The sequence below is a fragment of the Ictidomys tridecemlineatus genome, chromosome 14 (assembly GCF_052094955.1).
Source record: "Ictidomys tridecemlineatus isolate mIctTri1 chromosome 14, mIctTri1.hap1, whole genome shotgun sequence".
NCBI lineage: Eukaryota > Metazoa > Chordata > Mammalia > Rodentia > Sciuridae > Ictidomys > Ictidomys tridecemlineatus.
In genome coordinates this window covers 21,154,763-21,181,251 of record NC_135490.1, presented here as the reverse complement: position 1 = coordinate 21,181,251, position 26,489 = coordinate 21,154,763, and the positions used below count along the sequence as shown (strand labels likewise).

Genomic DNA, 26,489 nt, shown 5'->3' with positions numbered 1-26,489 from the left:
TTTGCAACTAATTTTTTATTCAGGATCATCAAGAAGGCCTCTGAGAGCAGACTCAGAAATTAACTTGTATATTTCACCGTGCTTTAAAAACCTGAAAATTAAATTCATTGAAAATTCATAAATATGAGCCTGCAATGTACAATTTCCAACACAGTAAACTAAAAATTCCTCAGAAGCTTGGGTATTTGTATGTCCTGAGATTCCTTACTGCACAGTGAAGTTACCTGTTCTTCTTAGATGAGTTCCTTGATTCTGGATGACACGTGACTGCATTGCCTCTTTGCACACTTCTTAGCCACGTGACATTCATCAGGAGTCAGCAGAATCCCCTCCACCCCCAAATTCGGAGGACACTTGTTTCTACTTACTTGTAAAAGAACACAGAAATGATTTGGAAGAGTCTCTGAAACGTGGCTATCTATATGGTTGGATGGTTTTAAGTGAATCAGCAAATCACATTAACCAAATTCTAGCTAGTTCTGGAAAGCAATTGCGTAACTGTGGGTTGATGATTAAATCCATCAACTGTTCTTGTTCTGGCTTTTCATTTGTTTTGGTTTTGGATATTGTGTAGGCACAGCCTAAGTGAAGCCAGTTGAACAATTTAGTCAATGCTTACGAAAAAGAAGTAGAAAGTGTGTGTCAAAAGGTGACAGTCCTGGGGCTGTGGTTGTGGCCTAACGGGGTAGAGTGCTTGCCGAGCATGGGTGAGGCACTGGGTTCGATCCTCAGCACCATATATAAATAAATAAAAGTAAAGATAAAGACAATGTGTCCATTTACAACTAAAAAAAATATATATATATATATATTTTTAAAAAGTGACAGTCCATATGGAAAGCTAGAACTTCGTTAAAGAATTAAAAAGGAATTAAGTGGGTTAAGCTCACCTGAAAAAAGAAAAGAAAAGAAAGAAGAGGGCTATTCCTAGCAGGAAATGAAGTCTCTGCAGAAATGGATTATGCAGAGGGTCCCTCTGGGCCTTGGAACAATTAGCTCTCAGAAAATTAGAGGACAGCCTTTGTGCTTCCAGGGACTCAAGTGTAACAGGTGTCTACTGTCCTTTAGGAAAACTCTCACTCCTTCCAGCCTTTCATTTTTCATGGATGCTTGCCCCCGTGGGGTAAATTCAAACCCTTGAAAGTTAAAGATTTCAAGTCATTGAAAGCCTGAATAATTGGATTCTTGGAAGACATTAGTTTTGCAAGACTCTGCCAGAGATTACGCTTCCTGGGGTATTTTCTGTCAAAGAAAAAAAAAAACTTTTCCTACTGAGTAAAAGGCAAGAACTAAGATGCCAAATTTCCTAAAGTGGAAGATGGAATAGAGACTTTTTTTTTTTTTTTTTAAATCCCTGTTGCTTTACTGACTAAATCCTTAGGGCAATGTGAACAGTGGGACAAGGTGACTGGGGCAGAATCTTCCAGAGACCTGAGAAGAATGAACCTTGAGCTTCCTTCTGGTGAGTGGGGGTGTTACCAGGGGTGGGCAGAGAGCTGGGAGAGCACCAAGGCCAAGGGCAAAGGAGAGCAATTTTCTCATTTACCTGCTGAGAGCGATTAGGCATATTTATGCCAGAATGGTGTTATGAAACTGATGAAGGACAGTCTGACAGGGAGTTAATTAAGGAGACCCAACGTTCAGAGCTGGAGCGGATCTCTGCTGCACTGTGTGGGAGGAGGAAGGGGTGGGAAAGGCACGTCTGAGGGGGGGGTGGTGAACACTTTTCCCAGGAGGAGTCAACAGCTCACTCTTTCTCTCTCTCTCTCTTTTCTTTTTTTTTATTTTTTATTTTAGATGTTAACGGACCTTTATTTTATTCATTTATTCTATGTGGTGCTGAGAATGGAACCCAGTGCCTCACACATGCTAGGCAAGTGCTCTACCACTGAGCCACAACCCCAGCCCCATGTTCTTCTTTAGGGTAAAAGATTTTACACATTTTGGAACGGGGCTTGCCATATTGTGTGTTTTTAGCGTCTGCTGTGAAAATTCCTCCTAAGAAGTTGCCCATCTTTGAGGAAATGGCCTCTCCCAGCCCCCGTCAGTAGGAGCTGATTCTCCCAGCTTTGGCCGAGGTCCAGTTTTCAGAGGCCAGGGTGGAGTGACTTTACCTAACTAGGGATGGGACTTGAAAGAAAAGAAAGAAGGATCTAGAAGGTGGCCCCGAGAGGGGCCTGTGAAATGATTGAGTGCCCCGGACCACAGGAGGTGACCGCTCTCTATGGCTCAATACATCTTCAAGAATAGACTGAAACTGTCAAAAATCCAGGAACAGATTTTTTTTGGGAAGATGGTCCCCTAGGAGTGAGACAGAGATGGAATGTGTGGAGGTAGAATCTGGAAGCAGAGGGGGTCTCTAACACTGTAAGGAGGGTTGGACACAGGAACCACAGTAAGCCTCCCCAATGTCTGAGTGACAGAATGAGACAGGCTTGGCCTTTCAAAGTCTGCATCATACTTTAATATATGGCCGTACAGATCAACACACAATAGAAGAAGAGAAAGCCACTTTCAATACAGAAATCTATTTCCATTGATGATTTTAACATAAGTGTCTACACTGGCACCTCCTTTTTGGAAGAAAATACACAGTATCTATCAAAACAAAAAAATTGGCACGCCCTGCCATCATGCAATAATTTCACTTCAAGGAATCTGCCCCATAAAAACAGTCCTACATGTGTACAAAGTATAATTATAGGGCTGGGAATATAGCTCAGTGGTAGGATGCTTGCCTAGTATGCACAAAGTCCTGGGCTCAACACCTAACACCACACACACACACACACACACACACACACACACACACACACACATGCACACACACGCATTATTTGTAACAGCAAAAACTGGCAAACAACTCATTGTCCTTAAACATGGGATTGATTAAATTGTTATATAAGTATATGGAAACATCTCCAAGACAATGGGAATTGATTTTTTAATATTAAGGTAAAATTCACATAACATAAAGTTAACCATTACATTTTTTTCTTCTTTCTTAATTTTGGCATTACTGGGGACTGAATAAATCGAGGGGCACTCTACGTACCACTGAGCTACATCCTCAGTCCTTTTTATTTTTATTTTTTTTGAAACAGGGTCTCCACATTTTTATTTTGAAACAGCTTGCCCAGCTTGACCTTGAACTGGTGGTTTTCCCACCTCAACCTCTTAAATTGCTGGGATTACAGGCCAGCGCCATCATGCCAGACCCCATTGTGTTAAAGTATACAGTTCAGTAACATTTCATTCATTCCTTCACAATGTTGTGCAACCATCACCTCTGTCTAGTTATAAGACATTTTCAGCATTCCAAAAAGGAATCCAGATCCATTTAGCACCCGTTTCTATCTCCCTTAGAAATGATTTAAAAATGTTATAATAGTATGGACAGTGAAATGGCATTCATGCTTTAAAAGCCCTCCAATCTAAGTCCTATGCACATACACTTACAGAACCAGTGAGCAGTGATTCTAGCCAGGAGCTGGAGACAGCCTGCCTAGTTTCCTATTCCTGGCTCTGACACAGACCAGCTGTGTGTCACTGGGCAAGTATGTGCCTCATCTGTGCCTTTGCTTCACAGGTGTAAATTGGGAACACAGATAGTCATGAAGAGTAAATCAACAAAGGTAAGCCTGATAGGTCACTGTTTAATCTATCTGCTTTTGTGTTGTTAGATTTTTTTTTTTTTTTTTGGTCAAAATCATGAGCAAATAAAGTGGAAATGGGTTTGTGTAACTGAAATAGGGAGCAGGTGTGTTGAGCAGAGTACTCTTTTTTTCAGGATGCTGACAGGGCTGTACCACTACAGAGGCTGCCTCTTGCTCAAAGCAAAGGCTTCAGGGAGCGCGCTTGTTCCTTTCAATCTCCTCAACAGCTCAGCAGAAACACGACAGGCTTTCCTTAGCAAGAAAATTCTGACTCAAATATTCATGTGAATTACCTGTTTTAGGACTCAATCAAGAGACTGCAGGCGACTTAGAGAGCAAGAGGAAGGGGGTCTCTGTGAAGCGGAGACACCTGAAAGGGGAAGGGAGGAAGAAAAGGAGGGAGAGGAAAAGACAAGAGGGACCTGAATCCGTTAAGGTGGAGGAAAAGAAGAAAAGAGAGTCAGAAGGACGAGGAAAGTGGGCAGGCATGGAGGAAACCCAGCGCTACTGGGACAGCCGACTGGCTCGGTTCAGGCTGAAACAGAGAATGCAAAGAGTATTTCAATCAAAAGCTCAAGGGAGCTGTAAGAGAAGCACTTGGGACTTCATCTTCATTTTCTGCAGCAAGGTCAAACAATGCAAAGCGGCTGAGCACGGAGGAAGGCGCATGGCCACGGTGGAACTTCCATGTGGCAGCTTCTTTCCAGGTCTGCCCTCAAGGGTGACCAATCCCCACCTCCCCACCTCCAGATGACTGCAGAAACCACTGCGTGGACAATCCCTGGAGAAGCCCTCAACTTCCCACTCTGAACACAGCCTCCACCAGATTCTGGGATGCCATAGATGCAGGGATACTTAGGAGGTAGTGAACAGAAAGCTCAGGTTCTGTCAGTTCCTTCTCAGGAGGAAGTAGAAATGCAAGTCCAGAACTTACAAAATGAAAAAAGCAGTACTGTATGGAACTTGTGGCATTCCAAAGAGAATATTTTAAAACTCAAATGCTGTGGTACCCACCAGAAATGAGAGAGAACAGAGAGCTGGCATTGTGCTAGCAGAGATTTTTCAAGTATCTTAAGAAGGTTTTTTTTGTGATTCTGCTGACTTAATGAAGTATCTTGAAAAGGGTAAGCAGGGCCTGGCATCTTCCAAATGGCGATTTTGCTTCTGATAATTTTCCAGAAAAATTAAATGTGCCGGGAAGGATAAATTACAGTTTGATGTGAGTTGTCTTGTTAAAATGTCACTCCTCTTCCCCAGCAACCTACTTCCCATCTCATTAAGCCAGTTGACTGGATCTATCTAGACAATTATGATGGTGATTTACTACCTTAATGCTCAGTTGTTACTGGGAGCAGAGGGGTGGGGGCAGGGACAGCACATTCTCAACTTCAGTGGCTCTTGGCGGGATGATCAAGTCCTCAGCTGTGGCGTTAAACACAGCAATAGGAAGCAGAGACACAGTAAAGCATTTTCACTGCTGTTATGAGCCGAGATATAAAATGAGATTTATTTGCAACAATCTGATAGAGAAAATTGAGTCCTGGGAATTGATGTGCTTAGAAAGGCTTTCAAGTCACCCAGGAGTTACTGTAGGATGTGAGTCACACAGCAGGGGGAAAAAAAAAAAAGAGTTGAGGAGGGGAAAAAAATTGAGCTTTGACATTTTCTGCAGCCACTGTTAAAGATAAAGGAATTGACCAGTTTGTACAATATGAAATATGGTCATAATGACAGTCGTCCCCCGTCTAGTCTCTCCTCACAGTTGGATACCTTGGGTCCTTAAATTGATGCCATAATTCAGTTTTTTTGCTTTTTAGAAAAAAATACAGCTCTTCTGCCAATGTGATGCCAAATAAACAAAATCCCCCAAATGACACCTTTCCGATTCCAAAGGTTTGATCCTGGCAAGAAATCTCACATAGTGGTAATGTTTTATCCTCTAGCCTTTTACATTTTATTTCTTAAATTCTCTAAAAATGATTGTTGAAATTTGAGTTTAATAATATTTTAATCCCAAGTTAATAAATAAGAATGGAAATTAGAGTTGATGTCCAATTCCACTGACTCAAGTATTCATTTTGCAGCCCATATTTGCCATGGTTTTGATGTGCATGTGACATTGTAGGCCACTTTCAGAAGACACATATGATTTTCCCATTTGCATAATCCATTTAGTGCTTCCAGAAGATTTCCCATGTCAACAAGTCTGCACACTGCGGAGGTCACAGGTAGAACTAAAAAAAGTACAAGAGTTCCTGAATATAGTAGGGCTTTGCCAAAATCCCGGATCACCCCTTCCCTGCTGGCTTATTTGGTTCTTATGAATAAGCAATGAAAGTCTGAAACTTCAGGACACCAGGAGACTGCAATGAGTTTTCTGCTGGATCTTCGTGTTCTTCCCAAGATAATGCTAGAAGACATTTATGTAAGACTCACACTTGCTTTGGTGGCAGTAATTTTTTCCAAAAGTTTTAGCCATCTGGACTCCCCTTTTACTCGATATTGGGATTTTGGCCCCTCATCTGCAGCTGTGTCTATGAATAACCGGATGACAGCCTCAAAAAAAGTAAAACCTGACCATTTATTATCCTCTCTAGAAGGAGATGAGGATTGTGCTAACAATCAAGGTCACAGTCAGTTATACTCCTACCTCATCGGAGGCAACCCTGGGGGACTCCATGGTCAGCTTTCTTTTATTCTTCTCAAAGTTTTGTAAGAATTTTGCATTCATTTCCTGCTGTACTTGTGAATATGTACAATCTGTTTTTCTGGGAAAAGTGCATACAGTGTTTCTGTAGCTTGCTTCATAGTCTCAATTTGTTACTTTCATCTTTTTTCCCAAGAGACAAGAGACCTGACTAGTTGTGTGGTGGGTGACAGTCTTTATTCAGTATAGAAAGAGTAATTGCATCAAAAGTGTCCCCCAATTTAATTAATTAATTGATTGATTAATTAATTTTTGTATCAGCAGTGCTTAACCACTGAGCCACCTCCCCAACCCGTTTTATGTCTTAGTTTGAGACAGGGTCTCCCTGAGTTGTTGAGGCTGACTTTGAACTTGTGATCCCCCTGCCTCAGCCTCCTGAGCCGCTGGGATTACAGGCTTCACATCTGCGTTGTATTTATATGTTATTTATTTCTTGACCATTAAGTATGCTTGGATAAGACCGTTAAGTCCAATTTTGTGAAAATATTTTTGCTATTTCATGATCATTCATCTTTAAGTCCAAAGGATATCTATTCTTCCTTGTTTTCTTCCCCACTCACGCCACCTTACTTTTCTCTGCTTTCTAGACTTATACCACATTATAAAGCCAAAAATCGACCCAGTTTAAAGACTATATGAGAAATTTTAAGAAAAATGAATGTAGATCTCCCTTAGAAAAGATACTCTGGATGATTAGTTACCTCTTTTTCTGATTATTAAGGCTGACTTATAAAATTCTTTCTTCTGAAATAATTATAGACTAACAGAAAGTTGTAAATGTAAGGTATAGAATTGTATATGCTCTTCACCTGCCTTCCTCCAATGGTGACATCTCATGTAACAGTAGTCCAATATTAACACCAGTAAAATGTCTAGGATAACACTGTTACCTAGACTATGGAGATCTTACTCAGGTTTCACATATCCTCATCTCTGTGTGTGTGTGTGTGTGTGTGTGTGTGTGTGTGTGTGTGTGTGTGTTTATAGTTCACCACTTGTAAGATACAGAATGATGTCATCACTGCTGGGCATCTTGGCGCATGCCTGTAATCCCAGCAGCCCTGGAGGCTGAGGCAGGAGGATTGAGAGTTCAAAGCCAGCCTCAGCAATTTAGCGAAGCATAAGCAACTCAGTGAGACCCTGTCTCTAAATAAAATACAAAATAGGGCTGGGGATGTGGCTCCAAAGGCCAAGTGCCCCTGAGTTTAATCCCTGGTACCCCACCACCACCAAAAAAAGAGACCCTGTCTCCAAATAAAATACGAATTAGGGCTGAGGAATCCCCAACCCTCTCCTCCACACACACACAATAAAAATCGTACCATAACCACAAAATAACTTTTTTCTCTACCCCATCATATTCACATCCTCCTTCCCTCCCCTCCCAATAGCATATGGCAACCATTACTCTGTTCTCTAGTTCCATACTTCTGTCACATCCAGGATGTTATAGATGGAACTGTACTATCTATAACATGCTATCTGTAATATGCTTTGGCTTAAATGTGTCCCCCCAGAAGTTCATGTGTTGTTGGTTTAGGAAATGACTTCCTTAACAAGACTCCTGAAGTGCAACAATAAATGGGATGGCATCAAACTAAGAAGCTTCTTTACAGCAAAAGAAACAATCAAAAATGTGAAGGGAAAGCCTGCAGAATGGGAGACAATCTTTACCATGCACACCTCAGAGAGAGCATTAATCTCCGGGATATTATAAAAAACTCAAAAACTTAACACCAAAAAAAACCAAAACAAAACCAAACAAAAAAACCCAATCAATAAATGGGCAAAGGAACAACAGAAAATAGATTAAGGAGTATGTAAACTTTTGAGATTGACTTTTTTCACTAGGCACAATGCCCTTGAGATCCATCCGGGTTGTTATGCATGTCAGCAGTTCACTCTTTTTTATGGATGAGTAGTTCATTCCACTGTGTAGATACGCCAGCGCCCATTTAACCATGCATGCTTTGAGAGAAGTCTAGGTTCTGCTCAGGTTTTTGTTGTTACGAAGGTGCCATGAACACTCACGTGTTCACAGATTTATTTTGTGTGTGAATGTTCCTGTCATAAGTTCGCAAGAACAAATGATTGCTAGGTTGTATAGAAAGTGTTTATTTAGTTTTATAAGAAACTGCCAAACAACTTTATAGGGTGGCTGTACATCTCATATTTCTACCAGGGGTGTAGGAGAGATCTAGTTTTTCTGCATCTTTGCCACTACCAAATTTTTTGAGAGGTAAATGAATATCAAAACATTGTTAAGGGGCTGGGGTTGTGACTCAATGGTAGAGCGTTTGCCTAGTATGTGTGAGGCACTGGGGCCACATACAATACATAAATAAATGAAGGTATTGTTTTCATCACAACTAAAAAAATATTTTTAAAAAATGTTAAGAAGTGACACAGCTCAGCAACCTGCGTGAAAAGAGATATTTGGCTTGTGTATGAGCCCAGAGCATCATTTTAGGATGGCTCGCAGCAATTATTATAATAAATTTCCCTGAGCCTTATCAGCCTGTAGCCATGAATCAGTTAGCAATGTCTGCAAGTGACAGAAAACCCAACTATGGTCGTTAAAGCACGCGGGGCTATTTTTCACATAGAACAAGATATTCAGAAACCAGCAACAGCAGAAGCTCAAAGATGGTGATTGCTACAGCTTCAGTAATCATGTCCACATTCCTTCAGGAAGAGAGAAGGAGAAAGGCCATGTTTGTATAAAGAGGGAAAGTGTTGTCCCAGGAACACAGTCTTCTGTTTTTGTCATGTCGCCCAGGACACCGTCTTGGATCTTGCTATGGTTTGAAGACAGCTTGAGTGCATCCCCCACCGGTCTGTGTGTTAGATGCTGATCCCTGTGTGGCAGTGTTGAGGTGGTAGAATCTTTAGAAGGCAGGGCCCACTGAAAGGGCCTAGTGGAAGGGGGTAGGTCCCTGGGAGAGGGGCATCCTTGGGAGGAATTTATGTAGTTCTTATTGGGACCCTGGGTTAGTTTCTGGAAGAACAAGTTGCTATAAAAAGAACAAGCCTGGCCTGTAAATTGCTCTAGGTTCCTGTCTTGCCAGGTGATCTCTCTCTCAGTTCTACCATGAAGTCATCCACCATGTCATGATGTAGTCAGGAGGCCCTCACCAGAGCCAAGCAGATGCTGGTGCCGTGCTCTTGAATCTCCAAAACAGTGAGTTAAGTAACTTCTCTGCTTTATAAAAAAGATATATTATTATGCAACAGAAAACAGGTCCCCTCATAGTTGGAACACTGTAGAGAGAGGGTCCTGGAACACTGCTTAGGTCAAGCATACAATTGTTGCAGAAACCCTAACAACAGGCTAGAGTTGTAGCTCAGGGGTAAAGTATTTGCTTAGTAAATGTGAGGCACTGAGTTCTATCCTTAACACCACATATATATAAGTAAAGTAAAGGTATTATGTCTATCCACAACTTAAAATAAATAAATAAATAGATAGATAGATAAATAAATAAATAAATATTTTTAATAATTATCCCATACCTATATGATAGGTATGGGATAATTATTAAAAAAAAAAAACTAACATAACCCTCCATGGCTTAGTGCTGATATGGCACCTCTACCATACCAAACATCCACTTCCCTTTTATATTGCTGTTCTACCATACTCACATGTCTCCAATTTCTGTGTCTATATGACTATTTAGCTCTTTTATGGTTTGAATATAGTTCAAGTGTGTCCACCAGAGGTTATATGTTGGGAGTTTGGTCCTCAGCAATGTATGAGATGATAGAATCTTCAAGAGTTAGATGTTACTGAAAGGTCATAGAGAGCTCTGCTCTTTAAAGGAATTAATATAGTCGTCATCAGACTCTAGTTGGTTCTTGAGAGAGGTTTGGCCTGTCCCTAAATTCTGGCTTCCTGTCTTACCATATAATCTCCCCTTTTTACACACACTTCTGCTATTGTAATGCCATCTGCCATAAATCCTTTATTGAGTTGAGCAGAAGGCAGTACCATGCTCTTGACCATCCAAAATTTTTAACTAAATAAATCCCTTTTCTTCATAAGTTACTTAGCCTCCGGTATTTTGACATAGCAACACAAAATAGACTAAGCAGATTCTTGCCATCAGGTTTAAACCTAGCCGGAAAGAAGCAGGAAATCAGAATAGGAGGAAATACTCCCTTGTTCTTATGGACATGACCAGGAAGTTTCCCACATAATTGTCCCTTCAATTCTGTTAATCTAACTGTAGCAACATTTCTCCACTTAGCTGCAAGGGAGGTTGGGAAGTATGGTCTTTATTCTAGAAGGACATATGATCATCTAGAGTTTCTATTAGTGGAACAAGATTGTAGAAATCAGAGAGAAACTAGCAGAAGCAAGTACAATGTCTTCCATGTTTGGGACTGGGAAGAATTACTACTATTGAGGGCAGAGGTTCTCAACCAGAGGCAAGTTTGTCCACCAGGGGACATTTGGCAATGTCAGGACGTATCATTGGTTGTAACAACTGGGAATGTGTAAACTCTGAATATCTGGTGGATAGATGCTGGTAAATACCACACAACACACAATACAGCAACCTATGATAAAAAGGAAATTATTTAGCCAAAAATGTTAATGGCGCTAAGGTTGAGACATCCTGCCTTATGGATCTATCTTTCAAAACCTCAGCCCTCTGGGCTTTCCTTTTTTTGCTTTTCTAGGAAAGTTTCCAAGACTGGTGTCCTCTTAGGTGAGATCTGGGTGATAGCAATGCACTTCTAATGAATTAGAATTAGAACAGTAAGACACAACGACACTGGGAAGTTTGCCATTGGTCATTTTAATAAAGAAATGAAACATATTGACCCTGCGTGTAGTTCCATAGTCACTGTTACCAACCCAGCTTTTGTCCTGAAGAGCAAGATTTCCTTTTTGGCATTTCCCAAGCTAGTTAATAACATATATCATCTCACTAATCCAGAGGAAAGAAGTAAATCTATTCAATTAAAGACAAGTGTAATTTTGTACAATTAATCATAGTCTTCTTAAGGGAAAATAAAAATAATTTGTTTTTAGTAAGAAGGAACCCATAATTATTCAGTGAGAGAGGAAAAGCCTATTCATGAATATATCATGTTTACTGTGAACGTGGGGAAATACATTGCAGTTTTTGCTGTTCGTCTTGGGCAGGAAAAAAAAACGGTGTGTTAAATCTCGGCCTTTCTGCTTCTGATAATCTGCTTTAATGATAGATTAAAAATCCAGTTTGGCATTTCGGGACATAAATCTCCAATAATCAACCTGAGAGAACAGCACCAAACCCCCCAGAGAGGTTTCTAACATGAGACGATGACACTTCTTAATAAACTCAGAATTAGTGATGTCACTTGTCACCGGTTCTGCCAGAAGAAGCAGGAAAATGACACGGTTGCTCCAGTGACCACTCAGAAGTTATGTTCCATAAATCTGCAAAATCAACTTCTGGAAATCCTCCCCTGGGATGAAGATATACGACGTGTCAGCCGTGCATCCAGCAACCTTTTATTATTTAAGGTTGTTATGTAGAGATCAGGCATTTTTCTTACAGACAGGGACAACCATATTATTCCTTGTTTCCTACTTCCGTGGATCTGAGCTCTGTCCTTGTAGTTCTTCATAGGACTTCATAATCATCCTCTAAAACTTCATTTCACAGTAATTCATATATTATTTTTTACATTTTTATTTAATTTCCATCTTCTTTTATATTTTTCATATCCTTATTATTTGCCTTTCTAATCAAGTAGAGAAAAGTTTCACTTCCTATACTTTATTTTTTTTAATATAATATCTGGTAAGTTCCTTATATAAACAATACATCTGTAGTGATTTTTATGTTTTGGTTTTATCTTTTTTTTTTTTTGGCGGTGCTGGCGATTGAACCCAGGACCTTGTACATGCTAGGGAGGCATTCTGTCACTGAGCTAATCCCCATCCTTTTATCTGTGTTTAATACATTACTTAGCTATTAGTGTGAGACAGTATGAAATTACTTTGTTCTTACTATTAAAGAATAAAAAACAATTTGGAACACACACAAAAAAGAAGAGAGAATAAAAGATCCATATTTTATGGGATCAGGAGATATTGTAAGTAGGAAAAGAAATGCACATAGACACACAAAAGTCGTATTTAGAACTTTAATTTGTTGTATCTGCTGATACCTGGTAAAGGTTATTTAAAGCAGATTGCATGTGAGATGTTACGCTTCTGGAACAATGAAAGGAAACTTTCATATTCCTGTTCCTTCGTTCCAGTCCCACCAAGGGAATATTGTCCTGTGTCCTGGGTGCCTTGTCATGCTCCACCCCACACCAGCTGTGGATCCATGAGAAGTTGTCTTAGCTTTATCAAGCCTCACTTGCCTTGTGCATCAAACAGGGATTATGGAACCTTCCTTTCAAGGCCCTTGTGAGTGTAGAGTTAAATGAGTTGACACACAAAGCAACTAGCATATTGCTTGGTAGTGTCAGAGTTCTTGGACTACAAGCAATAGAAACTAATTCTGCCCAACTTAAAAGAGAAAAGTACGTTTATTTGAATGTTCCTGGGTACCTTACAGAAGCCAGGAAGAGGCGAGCAACAGAGTTTCAGAACAGGGAGTCCTGACTATTTTTTTGTGCACAAACATCTCGATGGACGATTGAACTCATTTTCAACCACTCTTGGCTCTTTGGAAGATTTCATTCCCAGGAGAAAGATGCTCAGTGCTCTCGATTAGGTCACCTGGTTTTACAAAGGCTGGGGGATTGGGTTAAGTCTTTGGCAGCCTCACCAGACCCAAAGAAAAATGGAAAAAATGTCAGACAAAAGACAGATATCTACTAGCATGGCACGTTGTGCTCAGGAAATGTCCACTTCTTTTTGGTCACCCATTTTTTACTGTTTTATATCTTGCAGTATGTGTGTTTCTATGACATTATGAGATCTAATAAATTTTTCACAGTTGATAAAGAGGCTCTCTTCCCTCTCCTGAGTGTATTCCACCTCATCCTAGACACTTCTATCCTTCAAGAGAGACTCTGCCCTCTGGCTCATACTCTTCCCTCTTTACCCTAAACCCAGTCATCAGCCTGATGGGCTTCTAGATACACATGGTCATGCTCCCCAACCGCAGCCTCTCACTCCTTTAATTCTTCCCTCTCAATGACCTTGACCCCAAGTCTGTCTCAACCAACCATTCCTACAGTTATCTAGAAAATCACCAATGCAGACACCAACCTCCAAACCCAGCTTGCTTTCCCAAACCAGTGTGCATTTCCTCTCTTCTCTTACCTCTTCCTGCTTTAGTGTCTTCCTTATACAACTGGAATTCCCTGGCACCATCATTAAGGTCATCCACTTGTCTATCAGTGACTCCCCTTAGTTGTCCATTTTCCACATACACTTGTGTGAAAAAAATTAACAATGCTGGGTAAATTTGATAGCCCCTTAGGTTTCCCCAGGTGCAGAGGACTTCTGGGGAAATGACAGCCATCAGCCTCCAGGGGATCCTCAGTGGACTCCAGAAAATCCACTGCATTTATCTGGTCATCTCACCCTCTCATTCTCTATTCTATTAAAAATCATTTAAAAAATCCATGTCCTGAAATAATCAACCTTTCTCCATCTTTCCTGTGGCCACCCCAATCCAGTTCACTATAACCTCATTTCTGGGTCACTATTATAGCTTCCTATTTGGTTTCTATACATTATCCTTTACTCCCTCCTAATCCATTTGCCCTCATGTACACAAGGTATTTATTTATTTATTTATTTACTTACTTACTTATTTATAGATAATCTTTCCTCCACGTGTCCTCTGCCTCATCCTAGAACCCAGGGTTACTTTACCACTGAGCTATATCCCTATCTCTTTTGGCAAGGGGGTGGGGATGGGGTGGGGGGTACCAGGCATTGAACCTAGTGGCACTTAATCATTGAGCCTGTCCCCAGCCCTTTTTTATTTTTTATTTTGAGTCAGGGTCTCATTAAGTTGCTTAGGGCCTCACTAAGTTGCTGAGGCTGGCTTTGAACTTGGGATCCTCTTTCTCAGGCCCCCAAACCTCTGGGATTACAGGCATGCACTACTGGTGCCAGGCCCCCACCCTTTTAAAAAAATACACACACACACACACATACACACACATATATATATATATATAAGTTGTAGATAGACACAATACCTTTATTTATTTATTTTATATGGTGCTGAGAATCAAACCCAATGCCTCACACATTCTAGGCAAGTGCTCTACCACTGAGCCACAATCCCAGCCTCCGCTCCCTTTTTTTAAATGATTTTTTTCGGTATTAGGAATTGAACCCAGGGCCCTGTGAATGCCAGTTAAGCACTGTGCCACTGAACTACATACCTCGCTCTTTTTTGAGATGGGGGTCTCACTAAGTTGCCGAGTCTGGTCTTAAACCTGCCATTGCCTCCCAGGTAGCCAGAGTTGCAGGTGTGTACCACCATGCTCAACCCAAAGTTATCTTTTAAATTTGTTCTCTGTTATCTTTAAAATGTACTTTAGAATCTGCAATGTGTTTTCTGAGGCCTAGCATGACCTCACCCATGTTTCTTATTCTTTTCTTTTTTCTCACATTGTTTTACTATGTCCCTCTCACATTTCAGGCTCACTGGACTGATGCTTAGTTGCTGGGACAGTGTCCATCTTGTGTCATTACATAGTCAGGTACCTGTGCCTCTCTTCCCTGTTTTTAACCTCCAGCTCCATTACCTTCTTCACCTGATTAACCGTTTCTCACTTGCCAAGACTCAACTCATAAGCTATCTCCTTGAGGACTTTCTCCTGATGACCCAGGCTAAGCTGATTGCCCCCGTTATGCATCCATGGCGCCTCCACTTTTCTTTCATAATGTTTGTCACAACTATAATTGCTTGCCGAATATCCATCTTCCCACCAGACTATAAACAATACGAGGGGATTGGCTATTGTTCATCATCACTCCCTGAGGCCCTTAACCAAGGGAGGAGATGCAATGAATGAAAGTCTTCTGTGGCAGGTGACTCCAATGAGCCCAACTAAAGTATTCCATTGCTTTCTCGAAAATGGAGGAAATGGAAATCTTTTGCTACTGCTCATAAAATATCATGTAAGCCAACAGATTTTTTTCCCCCAATGTTAATATTTCTCTCATCTTTATTTTAAAATTGGCTTGGGTCTTCAAAAATACTAGTTAATCCCTCAATTTAACAAAAAAGCACCAATCAAATATTAATAGAAAAACTTGAAAATAGCTGTTATCATATTTAGTTGAGTTAGCTTTCCCCTCATTGATGTGGATCTGTGTTTGCAATATATTTTTACTTTTCTATTCTTTTATTTGTGAGATGTGGTCTTGCTGTGTTGTCCAGGCTGTTCTCAAACACTTAGGCTCCAGCAATCTTCCCATCTCAGCCTTCCACTTAGCTGGGACTATAGGCATGTGCTACCATACCTAGCATGCATCATATTTTTTAAAGTATTGAATGTATATAATATGTAGTGTATTTTTTTCCTCTGAAGGTTATTCTTAGATCATGTAATAAAATTAAATATTTTGATATTTTATGGTATTCCACACACAAAAAAATTCTGTCTTTTGGTTGCTATTTGTGCTATTACTGTAGGCTGGAATGTGTTAACATTTCTCTGTTCTAGAAAACACGAGGATGAAACATCCTATGGTGATTCAATGTCCAATGAGCACTACTTTAATTATCTATATCTATTTCTCTTTGATTCACCACTTTATTCATAGCTCCAAAACAGCTCCCAGAATTCCACATAAGTCCAGGCTTGTGCTAAAATGAGGATGTGATTGATGCTAATAGGTAAATACAGTTTATCACGTTTTTCTGAGAATTGGAATTTTAGAAACATATCTGAGAGTAATCCTTCACAAATAAGGAAACCTGTCTGAGTGGAGCCCTCAAGTCTCACATATATTTTTTATTCATTGATTTGAAAAGAATGAAAGATAGAAACCAGGAATATGATTGGCACATTTTGTCTGATACACCAAGAAGGAATAGATAGATATAAGGAAAAAAGCAAGTGCAAGAAAGAAGAGAAAAAGCTTTCTGACCTAAGAAACTGAATAAAGATATAAAGCAAGTGTCTCAATTTGATGGCTAAAACACAATTGTCTGCCATATACGCTCAGAATTTCCACTGAAAGAAGGTGCTACTGATATTAGGAACCATGAGGTGACAGCTTGTGTGAAATGTTTTACACAGAATCAACTCATCTTGTACCTGTAAATAACCTCCTGTCAATATTATTGTCCCTAAAGAAATTTTAACTCAGAAAGTTTAACAAGATCACAAGCTTGTGGTATAGCCACAATTCAAATTCAAATAGTCTAAATCTAGATAGTCTAAATCAAAAAAGATGCTATATGGCCAATCTTGTAAATATTTACAGAATCTTGCCTAACTACTTAAGCTGTGTTCTATATGTTGAATGAAAACTATTCGTGTTCTAGTTTGTCACTTTCTAGAAAATTCCTTGCAGCTGATTTATTCTCTTTATTCAACAAAGGGGAAAAAGAATACTTGCCATGGTTTTTGTTAAGAATTATTGACTTTAAAATTTTAAAATTCCTGTGGTCTAGGGGTTACTCTTAACAAATTAGCCAAATAAATGAATATGTTATGAAGAATTTCAATCCTTTTTTCCTATTATAGATTATATAGAATTCCATAAATATTTTATTCATCAACTCACTAATGTAAGCAAACAATGAGTATGGACACCCAGAGGGGACAGGTTCTTGCTCCTTATAGGACAGACACTTGTTTAACTTTTTGTATCTTCCTCGGACCTTATCACCTCCTTTTCAGTTTCTTTACATATTATGTGCTGCATCCTGGTTCTGGGATCCACTACTAGTTACTTAGAACAAAATATCTCCAGATGTCATGAGGCATTGAGCTCAGATACTTTAAAAAAGAGAGCAATGCAGTCATTACTTGAGGAGAGGAAAATGGTGCATATTTTGCATTTAAGATAGAACTTGTTTTGAACAAAGATCCTGTGGGAGGAGAAGCTCCTATGAGTTTATCTGACCTTCTGTGCAGTGATCTGTCTACCTGAGTCTCCTTTAATGAACTGCCTCCCACTCTAGCTCCTGGCGATGGCTTTTGGCTACGGGTGGCACCTTCATCTTTGAGCACCCCACTCACACAGCAGCCCCTGCCAAGCATTCTCCATGGAGAGCTAGTCCATCAGTGATGATGACCAGTCAAATTGTCTGTCTGGAGCTGGGGTTATAGCTCAGCGGTAGAGCACTTGCTTTGCACTTGTGAGGTACTGGGTTTGATCCTCAGCACCACATAAAAAATAAATAAAGATATAATTTTTTTTAAAAAAACAACTTCTCTGTCTGGAGCAGAAGGAGTCAGAATTTAGCTTGCACTGAGAAGCCCTGTGGTGCTAGAGTAGTCATTTCCCACCATGTGAATGTTGTGAAATAAATAAGGAAAGTGGGTCTGGGGGAAGAAGGTGAAATTTGGAACAGTGAAGTGCAGAGAAGAGGGATCTTGTGGCCTGAGAGAGAATTAAGGAGGTAGACAGATGTGCTGCTTTGTTCCTTGAGGCTACCTAATTATCAGTTGCAGTTCCCATGGGCTCCAGCCGGCTGCTTCCATCATGATGTTGTGTACGATAAGTCCCTTCCTATTTGAATTGCTTTAGTGGGTTTCTGTTCTTGCAACCAGAAAATCTCAACTACAATTAAAATGGCCTAAAGACTGTTTCTAGATTTGTATTTATGTGTACGTGGCACATTTTCAGAGCTCTGGGACAACCAGACAGTAGTTAGAAGGGCAGGCTCTATCCCCAGACTGCCTGAGTAGAAATTCCAGTTCTGCCACTCACTGCTTATGTGATCTTGCACAATCTTATGTCTCTGTGCTTTGATTTCCTTGTTTTCAAACATGAGGGTAACCATATTTTTCTATATCATAGTTTGTGAGGATTAAACACTTATAAATAGTGCATTTGGTACATAGTATTTAATTACCCAAGGAGCATTAGCTGTTATCTTAGCAAGGCCTTGCTTTTATGTATACTACCCTCCTACACACACTCAAGCACAGAAACATATGTAAGTATGTGCATATGTGCATTATAATAATGCACACATGCCTATAACAATGCATAGTTATAATAAAATATTATGTACATATATATGCATATATATTTACACATATATACCTGATTATCTGGCCCAAGTTTGAAGCTATATTCCTGCCCTTTGTTTTTTTGTTTTTTATTTTTTGGTACTGGTGATTAAACCCAGGACACTTTACTACTGAGCTACATCCCAGCCACCCCGCCTCCCTTTTTAATTGATTCTTTTTTAAAAATATTTTTTCAGCTGTAGATGGACACAATATCTTTATTTATTTTTATGTGGTGCTGAGGATCGAACCCAGTGACTCACATGTGCAAGGCAGGAGCTCTACCACTGAGCTACAGCCCCAACCCTAATTGGTTCTTTTTAGTTATACATGGAATACATTTTATTCTAATTAGGGCCCCAGTCTTGTGGACGTACATGATGGTGGGATTCACTGTGGGGTGTATTCATATATGTACATAGGAAAGTTATGTCAGATTCTTTCCATTGTCTTTACTATTCCTATATTTCCTTCCTTCCCTTCATTCCCCTTTGTCTAATCCTCTGAACTTCTGTTCTGTCCCTCACCCCTTATTGTGGGTTAGCCTCCATATATTAGAGAAAACATTTGCCCTTTAGTTTTGGGGGATTGGCTTATTTCCCTTAGCATGATAGTCTCCAGATCTACTGGCAAATATTCTTCTTTACAGCTGAGTAATATTCCATTGTGTATACTTACTACAATTTCTTCATCCATTCATTCATCTGTTGATGGGCATCTAGTTTGGCTTCATAGGATGGCTGTGTCACTGTAGTATGTTGATTTTAAATCCTTTGGATATATGCCAAGGAATGGGATAACTAGGTCAAATGGTGGTTCCATTCCTAGTTTTTTGAGGAATTTCCATACTGCTTTCCAGAGTAGTTGTGCTAATTTGCATACCCATCAGCAATATATGAGTGTACCCTTATCTCCACATCCTCACCAACATTTTATGTTACTTGCATTCTTGATAATTGCCATTCTGACTGAAGTGAGATGAAACCTCAATGTAGTTTTAATTTGCTTTTTTCTAATTGCTAGATATGCTGAACATTTGTTCATGTATTTGTTGACCAAGCTCAACTAAAAGTGCATGAAAGACCTAGGTATTAGACCAGAAAAACTGCACTTACTAAAATAAAATGTAGGCCCAACGCTCTAACACGTTGGCTTAGGAACCGACTTCCTTAACAAGACTCCTAAAGTGCAAGAAGTAAAATAAAAAATCAGTAAATGGGATGATATCAAATTAAAAAAGCTTCTTCACAGCAAGACCTGAAGAGAGAGCCTACAGAATGAGAGGAATCTGCCACCTGCACCTCAGATAGGGTATTAATTTCCAGGCTAATACAAAGAACTCAGAAACCTTTTGACTTTTTATCTTGAGACAGTGTCTCAGTAAGTTGCTGAGGGTCTCGCTAAATTGCTAAAGCTGCCCTCAAACTTGGGATCCTCCATCCTGCAGTAATTTGTTCACATTTGTATTGCAGCCTTCATCATGCTGCATTATAACCTACGTGGTGTCTGTTTTTCTCATTACGAGTGTGCTCCACAATGCAAGTAACTGCCTTCTTTGCTCTTCTATCCTCAGAGCTTTATGTCTGCTACTGGGGATATTCCTAAGCTCACAATAGACTTACATTGTTGGACAGGTAGATGCTAGATGATGCTTCACTGTTAGATTGGCATCCTTTTAGCTTAACACTTGACTTCTGTTAAGTTCACATATCCCTCGGTGACTTAACACTTCATGCTGCTACATTATTTACCTCTTACAGGGAACACATTTCAGAGTCCTCCCAGAAAGCAAGCTTTGCCAAGAGAATAGGAGAGAGGCTTTGAGAAATCTGGTTGCCTGCAAGAAACAGGCAAGTGAAGACGGTGAGATTCTTGAGCTTCTTACTTTTGATCTGGAATAGTTCTCATGGTAACATTTCTCTACCTGACTCAACTTACACGATCGGCGGTGATTGAAAGATATTATCAAGCAGTGTCTTTTTGAAGCTTGGTTGTAGTTGAGAAGAAAATGAGCAGTGGTCACATTGCTGTTAGTTTGCTAGGGCTGCTGTGAGAGAGTATCACAGACTGGGTGGCTTGAACAGCAGACGTTTATGTTGTCACAGTTGGAGCGGTTGGAAGTCTGAGATCAAGGTCTCATGGGGGTTGGTTTCTGGTGAGGACTTTCTTCTTGGCTTGCAGACAGCTGCCTCACTGTGTCCTCATGTGGCCTTTCCTCTGTGCACACACAGAGGGGGAAGGAGAGGGAAGACAGGAGGCAGAGGAGGGAGAAGGACAGTGAATGTGGTATTTCCTCTTCTTAACAGTACACCAGTCCTGTTGGATTAGGGCCCCTGCCCTTAGGACTTCTTTTAACCTTAATTACTCCTCTAAAGATCCTATCTCCAAATGAAGTCCCATTGGAGGCTAGGACTTCAACATATGAATCTTGTGGGGGCAGGGACACAAATCATTCCAACACACATTAATCCTGGTTGGAGGCCCATTTTAATTAAAATTAGCTTTTGTGAGTGGCTCGAGCTTTCTACCCTGCTAATCAAAATCCAAACTGAGGACTGAGTCTCTATCTGAGGAACAAAAAGCAGTTGCAATGAGATCCACACAGTCTCATCTGTGTGAGCTGGAAATGCAGAAGCCACCACACTGCAGGGCCTTTTGAAAAGTTAAACTATCTAGTATTGGTTCTGGCTTTCCCAGGTGGACTTGGAAGAATCAGAACAGGCAGAGCCCAAGTGGAGGGAAGGCTGCCATCAGGAGGCTGGTCATATTTGAGAAATATCCCAGAGCCACGTCAGGTTCTCGGAAACAGATCTGTCAGTCAAGCTGAGAAACTGCAGGACCAGGGTGTCAAAGGCTTCCTTAGGTCTGGGAAACACAGCAGGTAAATTAAGAGCCAAGTGACAGAAGGGCAGAGTGGAGGAGGAACCCACAAAATAAAAGAGATACAAGTGGAATAATAGGAGGCTGGGGTCAGAGGATTGAGGGCAGCTTCAGAATTAATTTTAGGAACATTGAGTTCTGTTAAGGATGGCTTGTCAGAGGTACTTCATTGATTGGGTTCCGATCTTTCAAGTCACTAGAAGATTGTGGGTAGGTGACAAGAAGAGTTTCACAAAATGTCACGCATTATACTCTTCCATGGTATCTCCTGGAGAAACGTCCAAGTTAAGTGATCTTATCTGGGATTAATGTGAACCCTGTTTTAACAAACGGTCTCTTTTATCTTTAAAATTGAATTTTTAAATTTGGATTTTATTCTTTGTGTATAAATTACATTATCTGCTACTTAACCTTACATAATACGAGTGGATTAAAGACTGTAGTTATTATTCTTTGCAATATTTCTTCCTTATTATTTCATTTTCTTTATGAACATTATATTCCCAAAGAACCCTTCTCTGACCCCAGCCTCTGGTGACGCCCTCTCCTGGCAGTCTTTCCTTTTCCTTTACAGGTTTTCCTGGAACCTTTGTAATTAAATAGTAATTGCATGATTAATTGTTTAACATCTGTCTTCCTTGCCAAATTATTTTCCCAATAAAAGCAGGAGGTAGATTCTAATTCCAACACTAGCTCTTACCTAGAGCAATGAATTCTTTTTAAATGAGTTTCATTCACTCCTTTGTGCATGAATTTATTTAGTATTCATAAGCCTTAAGAACAGTGTTACAAACAGGAAAATAAACAAACAAACAAAAAATAGTGTGATCATTTCTATCTTCAGAGAGTTCACAATTTAAGACAGAAAGTTCTTAAACATTTTGGACAAGAGTTCCCATTAATAATCTGGTGAAAGAGGTGGCCATTTTCCCCAGAAACCACTCATCTGAAATGGACACAAGACTTTGTATTTAACTTGCAAGATTTGCAGATTCCTGGGAATCCATTCAGCACCTTCCTAAAATTTTCCAGACTCTGAGGTCAAGTTTGCCCCCACATAATGGACTTGAAGACATATATAAGGTCAGGACAGGGATAAAGGGTAATGTCAGCATGTCCTCCTACAGGTCAGGAAAGATATCCACTGAAGAGATAGTTGAGCCATGTGTTGGAAGATAAATCTGATTTTGCCAGAAGCGGGGGCATTGGAGATTGAGAAGACTGGATTCGGAAAATTGTGGAAGTGTGAAAGAGTATGTCACTGCAAGCAATGGAAGTACCTTGAACAGCTGAGATTGTGGAACTGGAAGCTGGGTGAGTGTGGGGTGGTGGTCGGAAATGGTTGTAGGAGAGGATACTGGAGTGGTAACTAGATATGGTGGTGGGCCACATTCAATGTTAGCCGTGGTTAATGGGGAATAATTTTTTTAAGGGACTATTAAAATCAGATTTGTATATTAGAAGGAGCCCTCTGGTGGTGGTGTTGAGGGTTCTGGAGGATAGTGGAGTAGCTGTATGGGTATTCAGACCCCAGGACCTGGACAAACATGGGCAGTGGTGTTTATGGAGAGGGTATAGACTGGAGTGATATTCGGGAAGGAGAATCAGCAGGTCTTTGTGGCTGATTGGATGTGGGGTGTGTGAGAAAGGGTAGGAATAAACTCCAAGGTTGTGTCTTAGGCAACTGAGTGTGCAGGATGCTGCTGGGTTTAGGTCGCCATGGGCATTTGCTTAGGCATGAATTCCAATTAAAAATAAACAAACAAAAACAACAACGATAAAAACCCAGAAATGCTCAGGGGTCCATTTTTTTTTTCCTTTTCATTTCTTTCTTTGTGCTTAAAGTGAAATAAGCTTTTTGTAAGTGATTTAAAAAAAAAAATAGGACATTCCTTACAACTTAGATTACCCAGCAGATTGGATAGAAGAATGTCAACAGGAAAATCAACCTTGCCTTTTAATCACAAAAGTTATTTCCGTGCAGCCACACGGAGGCAACTTTCTAATCTTTCTTCTTGAAATAAGAGCTCAGGCTGTGTTGAGATGCTAGATTGGCCACGTACAATCTGGGTAGGGCAGATTACTCATCACTGCCTAAAGAATTCTGGAAGTCTGCATGCTTGGCAGGAAAGGTGACAGTTCAATTACAGGTCTGCCAAGTTGGATGCACTTAGCATAGTGCACTGTGTAAAGGGGATTCTCAATAAAATCATAGCTGTGAATTTCTTGTAAATAATTATTTTCTATACATTTTGAATCTCAGACATTATACATCTTGACTTAGGATAAAAATATCCATGAAAGGTACAACCCTCTTAATTAGTTGCAGATTCAAACTTCATGTAACAGAATGGTAGGCTTTCAATTAAAAAATTTTTATATCAGTTCTTTTGACACGTAATTTGCATGCGATACAGTTCACACATTTACAGTGTACAATGCTTTCAATTAGTCTTATTTGATTTAGTTTTTTTTTTTCTAATTTTTGGCAATGAGGTGATTTGTTTTTTAGTTGTAGGTGGACATAGTACCTTTACTTTATTTTCACGTGGTGCTGAGAATAGAACCCAGGGCCTCATGCATACTAGGCAAGCACTCTACTCTAAGCCAAAACCCCAGCCCGATATTTGTTTTTTAATCAGAAAAATAAAAGTCTTTTTAAAAATTTTAGAATATCCTGATATAGGGGCTGGGGTTGTGGCTCAGCGGTAGAGCATTTGCCTAGCACATGCGAGGTCCTGGGTTCGATCCTTAACACCACATAAAAATAAATAAATAAAGGTATTGTGTCCAACTACAACTAAAAAATGAATATTTTTTTTTTAAAAAGAAATCATTTAGAATGTCCTGATATATAAGGCATTTTCTCTTCTGATTATTAAAGCCAAGATGAAATGTTGGTTTAAATTAAAGACAGTATAAAATATGGTCAAAATATTGCCACAAAAGTGATATGTTTACTGAGAAGATTAAAGATGGGTCATTCTAATGGCTTTTGTTGATGTCCTGCTAGGTAAGAGAGACCCAGTTTAATTTACAAGCCCTTATTTTGCCATCAGGGAATTAGGGGAAAACTTCCTCTGCCAATAACTGTCCCAGCTAAGGGCTGAGATGTTGTGATGGGTTTATTCTCACCCAGGATAATGGTGATATTGTATAACAGGGAAAAAAATTATACCCTTGGGGTTTAAACTGACTGTTGAAAGAAAAACTCAACCTTTCCATTTACTGTATATACACAGTGAGAAAAGTAAGAAGATTTTGAGAATTCTGAATGTCACCTCATATTATGTGTTAATGATCTTTGTGACAGATGGCACAGATCTAAAAACCATATTGTCTTGTTAAAATATCAGTGTGTGAAAAGAATGTAACCCTTTTCCTATGAAACAGACAGAACTGTCCTCAAAGACTGAACTTCTCTACTTTGCCATAAAATGCTGGATGGCAGGATTACAATCTGCATGTAGCTGATACCTATGTTGATGATTTATCTCTAACAGTTTTGCCTTCCAAGATTGCATACAGGTGTAGAGTGGGAGAGGGGTTTAACTGTCCGATTTGTTCCATTCCATCCTGATATCATGGCTAGTCTAATGGTTCTAAATGTAGCTTTTATTTTCTTACTTCTGGAATTAAAGGACTACAGAACCTCCAATTTAAATCTTGCATATGGCTTTAAAGCCTGCTATAACCCAACACCATCTTGCCTTTCCTATAATCAGGCATACAAAGATCATTCTTGTGTCTGAAAGTTTGCTTATATTGTTTAACTTATTGTATTTGCTTTATAATAAAGTATATTAGATGCTATACAAATAGCCTTACAGTCTTTTTTGTTTTCCATGAAGAGCATTTTCTACTATCAAGAGTACTGTGCCTTTTAGGGGATCCACAAAGAGGGAATTTTGCTCAGAACTTTCTGCTGCATAACCAAGATGTTAATTTCTTCTAGAAATTGCTATGTGTAATTAATTATATTTCCTTTGTTACTTTGACCACTAGGAAATTCAGAGTCACATGTGCATCTCTCCTCTAGTACCTACTATATTCTCTTTATTTATTTGCAGTGCTGGGTATCACACCCAGGGCTTCACATATGGTAGGAAAGTGCTGTATCATTGAATTACAACTTCAGCCCTAAATAGATTCATCTAGCATGTCTTTATTTGTATTAAATTTTTCTACTGACCTCATTTTATTGTCTTTACTTGGGGAAGAAGGAGCAGTGCCTTTTTATAATAACTTACTCTTTTGTTCTTGCAAACCATTTCAAATCCTTTTTAGAATAATAATAAAAAAAGCTTTTTAAAAATGCTCAACTTAGTCTTTTTACTCTTTTCCAACCTCATCCAGCCCTCAAATCTAGCTTTTCCATGCCCTCTTTTATTCTTCATTGACCCTTTTCTGAGTTCTTGTGTTAATATAACTTTGCACTTTACTAATTATGGTTTTACTCCTTAGTTTTCATGTGTATTAGTTCTGTTGCAGCAGGTTGTATGTTTTTTGGTGGCTGGGGCCATGGCTTATACTTTTCTGAAATATCTAGTGCAATGATCTTGTATCAAGAACTTTTCTTTTTTTACACTATATTAGTAACAAATAATCACCTTTTAATCTCATTAACTCTCAGAGCACTCAACACCTCTTATTTAAAGGTGCAGGACCTCCATCTCTCTTTTTTGGCGGTACTAGAGATTGAATCTGAGGGCATCTACCATTAGCTAAATCCCCACCCCTTTTTATTTTTTACTTTGAGACGAGAGAGTCTCACTAACTTGCTCCTGCTGATCTCGAATTTGCAATCCTCCTACCTCAGCCTCCAGAGTAGCTAGAATACAGGCGTGTGCCACAAACCCCCAGGAACCCATTTTTGTCTATAGCACCCTTGTTTCATCCATCTAAGAAGACTGTTCATTGATTTAAAAGTTTCTTGGGCTCCTTCTGTGTTCTTTGACAGGGCATTCATGCTCACAGCATCCTTTGAGATGGATGGTAATGCCTGCCAGTGGGAAGGCCAACTTGGGGAAGGACTAGGTAGGGAGTTTTGGCATGAGTCCGATACCTGGGAG

The 26,489-nt window shown here is 39.7% G+C and overlaps 1 long non-coding RNA gene across 1 annotated transcript; it reads left to right on the top strand.

The window, feature by feature from the left end:
• Positions 1–572: 572 nt before the first annotated feature.
• On the top strand, positions 573–25,121 carry LOC144370579 (uncharacterized). The gene is made up of 3 exons (XR_013430493.1): positions 573–1,462; positions 3,590–3,635; positions 22,545–25,121. It is a non-coding gene; the product is annotated as an uncharacterized LOC144370579 (long non-coding RNA).
• Positions 25,122–26,489: the final 1,368 nt, after the last annotated feature.